Raw genomic sequence first — 10863 nt, forward strand, 5'->3', positions numbered from 1 at the left:
TTCAATATATTGAACCACAAGTGATTCAATGTATTGAACCACAAGTGATTCAATGTATTGAACCACAAGTGATTCAATATATTGAACCACAAGTGATTCAATGTATTGAACCACAAGTGATTCAATATATTGAACCACAAGTGATTCAATGTATTGAACCACAAGTGATTCAATGTATTGAACCACAAGTGATTCAATGTATTGAACCACAAGTGATTCAATGTATTGAACCACAAGTGATTCAATGTATTGAACCACAAGTGATTCAATGTATTGAACCACAAGTGATTCAATGTATTGAACCACAAGTGATTCAATGTATTGAAACACAAGTGATTCATTATATTGAACCACAAGTGATTCAATGTATTGAACCACAAGTGATTCAATATATTGAACCACAAGTGATTCAATGTATTGAACCACAAGTGATTCAATATATTGAACCACAAGTGATTCAATGTATTGAACCACAAGTGATTCAATGTATTGAACCACAAGTGATTCAATATATTGAACCACAAGTGATTCAATGTATTGAACCACAAGTGATTCAATATATTGAACCACAAGTGATTCAATGTATTGAACCACAAGTGATTCAATGTATTGAACCACAAGTGATTCAATGTATTGAACCACAAGTGATTCAATGTATTGAACCACAAGTGATTCAATGTATTGAACCACAAGTGATTCAATGTATTGAACCACAAGTGATTCAATGTATTGAACCACAAGTGATTCAATGTATTGAAACACAAGTGATTCAATGTATTGAACCACAAGTGATTCAATGTATTGAACCACAAGTGATTCAATGTATTGAACCACAAGTGATTCAATGTATTGAACCACAAGTGATTCAATGTATTGAACCACAAGTGATTCAATATATTGAACCACAAGTGATTCAATGTATTGAACCACAAGTGATTCAATGGAAATTCCTCTGCTCACACCACCAATCCATTGGTGCGAGACAAGTTAGACAGGATCATTTGATACATGTACCAGCTACAACTGTTATTAACAATTACAATTATTATAGTCTTTTTTCTAAAAGATTTTTTATTTTCTCAGAAAATTATCGTAAATTATATAAGCAGATCGTCCCAAATTTCAAATTATCGTCTTATATGAATGCCATGGATATCGTACACAGGCCAAAATTATCGTACGTGCACAATACGTATCGTACGTCTAGCAACGCTGCTCCTGGTCCTGATGCCCGGCAGAGTTGCCAACGTTAAATTTCAGATGGCGCTACATTCCCTCCCGAAAAGCGCTAAACTTACTCAAATGACTGCGAAAAGTTGCTCGTCGAATGATTTCTGCTTCTTGACATACCAGATTATTAATAACAGGTACAACACGCTCCTCTAACACTACAACACTCGCCATTATTCCTGATTTGCTAATTCCCAGTCTGGTATTTCTTCCTCCTGGGGTTGTTGGGTCTAGGTGAGGCTGCTGCTGGCGGGCGGGCGATGTCTCGTATGTTTTCAATGACCCAATATTTTCCAGGGTTTTCTCAGGCAGTTTATCATCATAACATCAGTTTCCATTCCTTCTTAGTCCATACTTGATGGCTAGTATTGAAGCTTATGACATTTCGAAGCTTTAACTTGGCGATGTCACTGTACGATAAGCTGAACCTGATGGCCGAAGGGAAAGCCTACACAAAGCCGACCGATATCTGAGCTTACTGGAGGAATGTTCTTACATTATATCCCTAAATAACGAGACCATGGCAGCCCAGATTCACGTCAGTCTTCGTTATCAGTTATTCCATGACTTATGGGTTCAGTCATGACTGAGTATGATAATATCTTCATCATGTATTGTGTCATCATCACAAACTGCTACCACAATTATGGCTGTTGTTCTAAGTTGTTCTCGATTGAATGTTCTTCTGTTATCAGCCTGGAATGAAGAACGTAGAACTTATGGCGTTCAATAACTTGAACAAGTTCAGTCAGCAGTTTGGCTGGACGTTCTCCCTCGGCTTCATGTTTCTCATTTCCTGACTGAACTTCTGCTGAACATACATCAAGAACATCAGGAAAATATTCTTGATGATGTAGTTCTTCATGATATAGTTCATCATGATATAGTTCTTCATGATGTAGTTGTTCATGATATAGTTCATCATGATATATTTCTTCATGATGTAGTTGTTCATGATATAGTTCATCATGATGTAGTTGTTCATGATGTTCTTCATGATATAGTTCTTCATGAAATAGTTCATCATGATATATTTCTTCATGATATAGTTCTTCATGATGTAGTTCTTCATGATATAGTTCATCATGATATAGTTCTTCATGATGTAGTTGTTCATGATATAGTTCATCATGATATATTTCTTCATGATGTAGTTGTTCATGATATAGTTCATCATGATGTAGTTGTTCATGATGTTCTTCATGATATAGTTCTTCATGAAATAGTTCATCATGATATATTTCTTCATGATATAGTTCTTCATGATGTAGTTGTTCTTGATGTCGTTCTTCATGGTATAGTTCATCATGATGTAGTTCATCATGATATAGTTCTTCATGATGTACTTCATGATATAGTTCATGATATAGTTCATCATGATATAGTTCTTCATGACGTAGTTCATGATATAGTTCATCATGATATAGTTCATCATGATATAGTTCTTCATGATATATTTCTTCATGATGTTCTTCATGATATAGTTCTTCATGATATATTTCTTCATGATGTAGTTCTTCATGATATAGTTCATGATATAGTTCTTCATGATATAGTTCATCATGATATAGTTCTTCATGATGTAGTTGTTCTTGATGTCGTTCTTCATGATATAGTTCATCATGATATAGTTCATCATGATGTAGTTCTTCCTGATGTAGTTGTTCATGATATAGATCATCATGATGTAGTTCTTCATGATATAGTTCATGATGTAGTTCTTGATTGATTATATGATTTCATGATTAGTTGTCGTCTACTCATGTTTCATGATATAGTTCGATGTAGTTTTTAGTCATGAGTAGTTGTTCATGATATAGTTCATCATGATATAGTTCTTCATGATATAGTTCATGATATAGTTCTTGATGTAGTTCATCATGATATATTTCTTTATGATGTAGTTCATGATATAGTTCATCATGATATAGTTCATTATGTAGTTCTTCATGATGTAGTTCATCATGATATAGTTCATCATGATAATAGTTCATGCTACAGTTCTTCATGATGTAGTTCATGATATAGTTCATTATACATTCATCATGATATAGTTCATCATGAGTATACTTGAGTCATAGATGTAGTTGTTCATGATATAGTTCATCATGATATAGTTCATCATGATGTAGTTGTTCATGATATAGTTCATCATGATGTAGTTGTTCATGATATAGTTCATCATGATATAGTTATTCATGATGTAGTTGTTCATGATATAGTTCATCATGATATAGTTATTCATGATGTAGTTGTTCATGATATAGTTCATCATGATATAGTTCTTTATGATGTAGTTCATGATATAGTTCATTATGTAGTTCTTCATGATGTAGTTCATCATGATATAGTTCATCATGATATAGTTCATCATGATATAGTTCATGATACAGTTCTTCATGATGTAGTTCATGATATAGTTCATTATATCATTCATCATGATATAGTTTATCATGATATAGTTATTCATGATGTAGTTGTTCATGATATAGTTCATCATGATATAGGTTATTCATGATGTAGTTGTTCATGAGGTAGTTCATCATGATGTAGTTGTTCATAGATAGTTGCTTGATATAGTTATTCATTGATGTAGTTGTTGCATCGATTAGTTCATCATGATATAGTTATTCATGATGTAGTTGTTCATGATGTAGTTCATCATGATGTAGTTGCTCATGATATAGTTCATCATGATATAGTTATTCATGATGTAGTTGTTCATGATATAGTTCATCATGATATAGTTATTCATGATGTAGTTGTTCATGATATAGTTCCTCATGATATAGTTATTCATGATGTAGTTGTTCATGATATAGTTCATCATGATATAGTTCTTCATGATGTAATTGTTCATGATATAGTTCATCATGATATAGTTCATGATGTAGTTGTTCATGATGTAGTTCATCATGATATAGTTCTTCATGATGTAGTTCATGATATAGTTCTTCATGATGTAGTTCATCATGATATAGTTCATATAGTTATATAGTTCATGATATAGTTATTCATGATGTAGTTGTTCATGATATAGTTCATCATGATATAGTTAATGATGTAGTTGTTCATGATGTAGTTCATCATGATATAGTTCATCATGATCTAGTTTATGATATATTTCATGGTGTAGTTCATCATGATATGGTTCATTATATCATTCATCATGATATAGTTCTTCATGATGTAGTTGTTCATGATGTAGTTCATGATATAGTTCATTATATAGTTCATCATGATATAGTTATTCATGATGTAGTTGTTCAAGATGTAGTTCATCATATAATTCATCATATAGTTGTTCATGATGTAATAGTTCATGACATAGTTCTTCATGATGTAGTTGTTCATGATGTAGTTCATCATGACATAGTTGTTCATGATGTAGTTCATGATATAGTTAATGATATAGTTGTTCATGATGTAGTTCATGATATATTCATGATATAGTTCATGATATAGTTGTTCATGATATATTTCATCATGATATAGTTTTTATGATGTAGTTCTCTATGATGTTCTTCATGATATAGTTGTTCATGTCAGAACATATCATGGAGGATCTCAGATGAAGAACACAGTTCTATTAAAGCAAGTCTTAAGTTGGCCCCGACCCAGAGCTGCCCCGACCCAGAGCTACCCCGACCTAGAGCTGCCCCGACCCAGAGCTGCCTCGACCCAGAGCTACCCCGACCTAGAGCTGCCCCGACCCAGAGCTGCCCCGACCCAGAGCTACCCCGACCTAGAGCTGCCCCGACCCAGAGCTGCCTCGACTCACAGTTACCCCGACCCACAGCTGCCCAGACCTAGAGCTGCCCAGACCCAGAGCTGCCCCGACCCAGAGCTACCCCGACCCAGAGCTGCCCCAACCCAGAGCTACCCCGACCCAGAGCTGCCCCGACCCAGAGCTGCCCCGACCCAGAGCTGTCCCAACCCACAGCCGCCCCGACCCAGAGCTACCCCAACCCAGAGCTGCCCCGACCTAGAGCTGCCTCGACTCACAGTTACCCCGACCCACAGCTGCCCAGACCTAGAGCTGCCCAGACCCAGAGCTACCCCGACCCAGAGCTACCCCGACCCACAGCCGCCCCGACCCACTGCTCACAGTTACCCCGACCCACAGCTGCCCAGACCTAGAGCTGCCCAGACCCAGAGCTACCCCGACCCAGAGCTACCCCGACCCAGAGCTACCCCGACCCACTGCTACCCCGACCCAAAGCCGTCCTGTTAAGATAACTGGGAATTTACTCTGTTGAGATGATGAACAACACGTAATGAACACTGTTCTACAATGAACACTTCAATAAACATTGTTGGGCAATGAAGTGTTATGTAATGGTGTTCTATAATAAAGTGTTCTGCAATGAAGTGTTCTATAATGAAGTGTTATGTAATGGTTGTTCTATAATAAAATATTCTGCAATGAACAGGTCTGCAGTGAAGTGTTCTGCAATGAATCATTCTGCATTGAAGTGTTCTACAATGAACAGTTTTCTACAACGACGTGTTCTACAAGGAACACCGTTCTGCAATGAAGTGTTCTACAGTGAATGGTGAACACTTTGCTTCAGTCTCCTGCGGGTCATCCCAGTTCTTCAATTATGGTTTGTGAACTGAAGGTCGGGTCATGAACTTTCTTGTGTTCAGTTGTGTTGTTCAGTCAGTAAGTTTGGCAGGCGATGAGGACCATGGCGGGACCTGCTTGAACAGCTTCAGTCATCCCCCTCCACTTGTCCTGACTTTTTTCTATATTTCTTTCGTCTTTTAATCAACATTTTGCTCAAAAATTGTGGACCAGCAGTGTTCCTCTCCTCCCTGGCCTGACGTGTAGTTCCGTCAGCAGCTGGAGTCTGACTGAACCTGAGCTGAGCCGGGGGGAGTTGAGGAGGGGGAGACAGGCCGAGCAGTTCACCCGAAATGAACCTGAGCTGAGCCATGGGGGAGTTGAGGAGGGGAGTCAGGCCGAGCAGTTCACCCGAACTGAACCTAAGCTGAGCCATGGGGGAGTTGAGGAGGGGGAGTACAGGCCGAGCAGTTCACCCGAACTGAACCTAAGCTGAGCCGGGGGGAGTTGAGGAGGGGGAGTACAGGCCGAGCAGTTCACCCGAACTGAACCTAAGCTGAGCCGGGGGGAGTTGAGGAGGGGAAGTACAGGCCGAGCAGTTCACCCGAACTGAACCTAAGCTGAGCCGGGGGGAGTTGAGGAGGGGGAGTACAGGCCGAGCAGTTCACCCGAACTGAACCTAAGCTGAGCCGGGGGGAGTTGGAGGGGGAGTACAGGCCGAGCAGTTCACCCGAACTGAACCTGAGCTGAGCCGGGGGGAGTTGAGGAGGGGAAGTACAGGCCGAGCAGTTCACCCGAACTGAACCTAAGCTGAGCCGGGGGAGTTGAGGAGGGGGAGTACAGGCCGAGCAGTTCACCCGAACTGAACCTGAGCTGAGCCATGGGGGAGTTGAGGAGGGGGAGGCAGGCCGAGCAGTTCACCCGAACTGAACCTAAGCTGAGCCATGGGGGAGTTGGAGGGGGAGACAGGCCGAGCAGTTCACCCGAACTGAACCTGAGCTGAGCCGGGGGAGTTGAGGAGGGGGAGTACAGGCCGAGCAGTTCACCCGAAATGAACCTGAGCTGAGCCATGGGGGAGTTGAGGAGGGGGAGGCAGGCCGAGCAGTTCACCCGAACTGAACCTGAGCTGAGCCATGGGGGAGTTGAGGAGGGGGAGTACAGGCCGAGCAGTTCACCCGAAATGAACCTGAGCTGAGCCATGGGGGAGTTGAGGAGGGGAAGTACAGGCCGAGCAGTTCACCCGAACTGAACCTGAGCTGAGCCGGGGGGAGTTGAGGAGGGGGAGTACAGGCCGAGCAGTTCACCCGAACTGAACCTAAGCTGAGCCATGGGGGAGTTGAGGAGGGGGAGTACAGGCCGAGCAGTTCACCCGAACTGAACCTGAGCTGAGCCATGGGGGAGTTGAGGAGGGGGAGTACAGGCCGAGCAGTTCACCCGAACTGAACCTGAGCTGAGCCATGGGGGAGTTGGAGGGGGAGTACAGGCCGAGCAGTTCACCCGAACTGAACCTAAGCTGAGCCATGGGGGAGTTGAGGAGGGGGAGGCAGGCCGAGCAGTTCACCCGAACTGAACCTGAGCTGAGCCATGGGGGAGTTGAGGAGGGGGAGTACAGGCCGAGCAGTTCACCCGAACTGAACCTGAGCTGAGCCATGGGGGAGTTGAGGAGGGGGAGTACAGGCCGAGCAGTTCACCCGAACTGAACCTGAGCTGAGCCATGGGGGAGTTGAGGAGGGGAAGTACAGGCCGAGCAGTTCACCCGAACTGAACCTAAGCTGAGCCGGGGGGAGTTGAGGAGGGGGAGTACAGGCCGAGCAGTTCACCCGAACTGAACCTGAGCTGAGCCTGGGGGAGTTGAGGAGGGGAGTACAGGCCGAGCAGTTCACCCGAACTGAACCTGAGCTGAGCCGGGGGGAGTTGAGGAGGGGAGTACAGGCCGAGCAGTTCACCCGAACTGAACCTAAGCTGAGCCGGGGGGAGTTGGAGGGGGAGTACAGGCCGAGCAGTTCACCCGAACTGAACCTGAGCTGAGCCATGGGGGAGTTGAGGAGGGGAAGTACAGGCCGAGCAGTTCACCCGAACTGAACCTAAGCTGAGCCATGGGGGAGTTGAGGAGGGGGAGGCAGGCCGAGCAGTTCACCCGAACTGAACCTGAGCTGAGCCATGGGGGAGTTGAAGAGGGGAAGTACAGGCCGAGCAGTTCACCCGAACTGAACCTGAGCTGAGCCGGGGGGAGTTGGAGGGGGAGTACAGGCCGAGCAGTTCACCCGAACTGAACCTGAGCTGAGCCGGGGGGAGTTGAGGAGGGGAAGTACAGGCCGAGCAGTTCACCCGAACTGAACCTAAGCTGAGCCATGGGGGAGTTGAGGAGGGGGAGTACAGGCCGAGCAGTTCACCCGAACTGAACCTGAGCTGAGCCGGGGGGAGTACAGGCCGAGCAGTTCACCCGAACTGAACCTGAGCTGAGCCGGGGGAGTTGAAGAGGGGGAGGCAGGCCGAGCAGTTCACCCGAATTGAACCTGAGCTGAGCCATGGGGGAGTTGAGGAGGGGAAGTACAGGCCGAGCAGTTCACCCGAACTGAACCTGAGCTGAGCCGGGGGAGTTGAGGAGGGGGAGGCAGGCCGAGCAGTTCACCCGAATTGAACCTGAGCTGAGCCGGGGGAGTTGAGGAGGGGGAGACAGGCCGAGCAGTTCACCCGAATTGAACCTGAGCTGAGCCATGGGGGAGTTGAGGAGGGGAAGTACAGGCCAAGCAGTTCACCCGAACTGAACCTGAGCTGAGCCGGGGGAGTTGAGGAGGGGGAGACAGGCCGAGCAGTTCACCCGAACTGAACCTGAGCTGAGCCATGGGGGAGTTGAGGAGGGGAAGTACAGGCCGAGCAGTTCACCCGAACTGAACCTGAGCTGAGCCGGGGGGAGTTGAGGAGGGGAAGTACAGGCCGAGCAGTTCACCCGAACTGAACCTGAGCTGAGCCGGGGGAGTTGAGGAGGGGGAGACAGGCCGAGCAGTTCACCCGAACTGAACCTGAGCTGAGCCATGGGGGAGTTGAGGAGGGGAAGTACAGGCCGAGCAGTTCACCCGAACTGAACCTGAGCTGAGCCGGGGGTAGTTGAGGAGGGGAAGTACAGGCCGAGCAGTTCACCCGAACTGAACCGGTTCAAACTTTGTTTTTCCGAACTTGTTCATTTCGATGTAATACTTCTATTGTTTTCCAGGTGAGGTTAATAGGTTTCGATTAAACATCTTAAATCACATTAACATTTTAGTTAATGTTTGAATTTCCTCATATCTAATTAACATGAACTTTGGCGTAAAAAAAATGCCAAAGTTCGCTAAATGCGAGATTTAGGCGCTAGATCTCTTTATAAAAGACGCTAGATCTCGCACCAAAATGTACAAGTTGACAACTCTGCAGCCACCACACCTGCCCTGCCAAACTCATAAATGGCATCACTGAAGTTCTCGTACAGCAGCTAAAATTTCGTGCACACCACTTTGAAATACTATATATATATATATATATATATATATATATATATATATATATATATATATATATATATATATATATATATGGGGATAGGGGAGAAAGAATACTTCCCACGTATTCCCTGCGTGTCGTAGAAGGCGACTAAAAGGGGAGGGAGCGGGGGGCTGGAAATCCTCCCCTTTCGTTTTTTTTTTTAATTTTCCAAAAGAAGGAACAGAGAATTGGGCCAGGTGAGGGTATTCCCTCAAGGCCCAGTCCTCTGTTCTTAACGCTACCTCGCTAATGCGGGAAATGGCGAATAGTTTGAAAGAAAGAATGTGTGTGTGTGTGTGTGTTGGAAAGGATCACAATTTTGCGCATGATCAAGATATTCCTATGAGTCCACGGGGAAAATGAAACAAGATAAGTTTCCAAGTGCACTTTTGCGTAATAATCACATCATCAGGGGAGACACAAGAGAGAAATATAACAGTCAGTTGATACACAACGAAGAGATGAAGCTAGGGCGCCACTTGGTAAACAGCACATCCACCCTTCTCCGCACAACTCTATCCATAGCCCACGCCTCGCAACCATACAACATTGTTGGAACCACTATTCCTTCAAACATACCCATTTTTGCTTTCCGAGATAATGTTCTCGACTTCCATACATTCTTCAAGGCTCCCAGAATTTTCGCACCCTCCCCCACCCTATGATCCACTTCCACTTCCATGGTTCCATCCGCTGCCAGATCCACTCACAGATATCTAAAACACTTCACTTCCTCCAGTTTTTCTCCATTCAAACTTACCTCCCAATTGACTTGACCCTCAACCCTACTGTACCTAATAACCTTGCTCTTATTCACATTTACTCTCAACTTTATTCTTTCACACACTTTACCAAACTCAGTCACCAGTTTCTGCAGTTTCTCACATGAATCAGCCACCAGCGCTGTAACATCAGCGAACAACAACTGACTCACTTCACAAGCTCTCTCATCCACAACAGACTGCATACTGTAGCATCAAATTCGCCATGGGGTTACCTCGCTGAGCGACCTACAGAATATATCTGAACTTAATTATTTTATGTTCAACTACAAATCTTGATCGACCATTGATGGATTTTTGAGAAAAATTATCCTCAGTGTTTTTGTAAAAGCTCAAATTGATGTCAATATCGGAAATCCACATATTAAAGAGAGAGAGAGTCTGCTATGATGGCGGCCTCGCCTGTGATGATGGAGTAGCCCCTTTGTCTTGCCTGATGGATGCTTTGCGTCATGGATGACATCCTTGCAATGATAATGGGTCTTGATAAATGCTGAATGGGAGTGGGAGAAAGGAGAATATTGCAAGCCTGGAAGAAGCAGGGATAAAAGCTTCCATTCCCACCACACTAACCGGTGCTGTACATTTGACAGAAATATCACACGAGACAATAATCTAACTAAGGAAAATCAGACCAGTTTACTTCAGTTATTCTAGTCAGCTTTGTGGTGGTGCCAATACTTATGTTTAAGAAGGGGAAGTCCCATTAAACTAGATATATCTAAGCGTGTTGTTAGATGAACCATGTTGGAGGTCGAGACT

This window comes from Panulirus ornatus, chromosome 5 (genome assembly GCF_036320965.1).
Source record: "Panulirus ornatus isolate Po-2019 chromosome 5, ASM3632096v1, whole genome shotgun sequence".
In the NCBI taxonomy this organism is placed as follows: domain Eukaryota; kingdom Metazoa; phylum Arthropoda; class Malacostraca; order Decapoda; family Palinuridae; genus Panulirus; species Panulirus ornatus.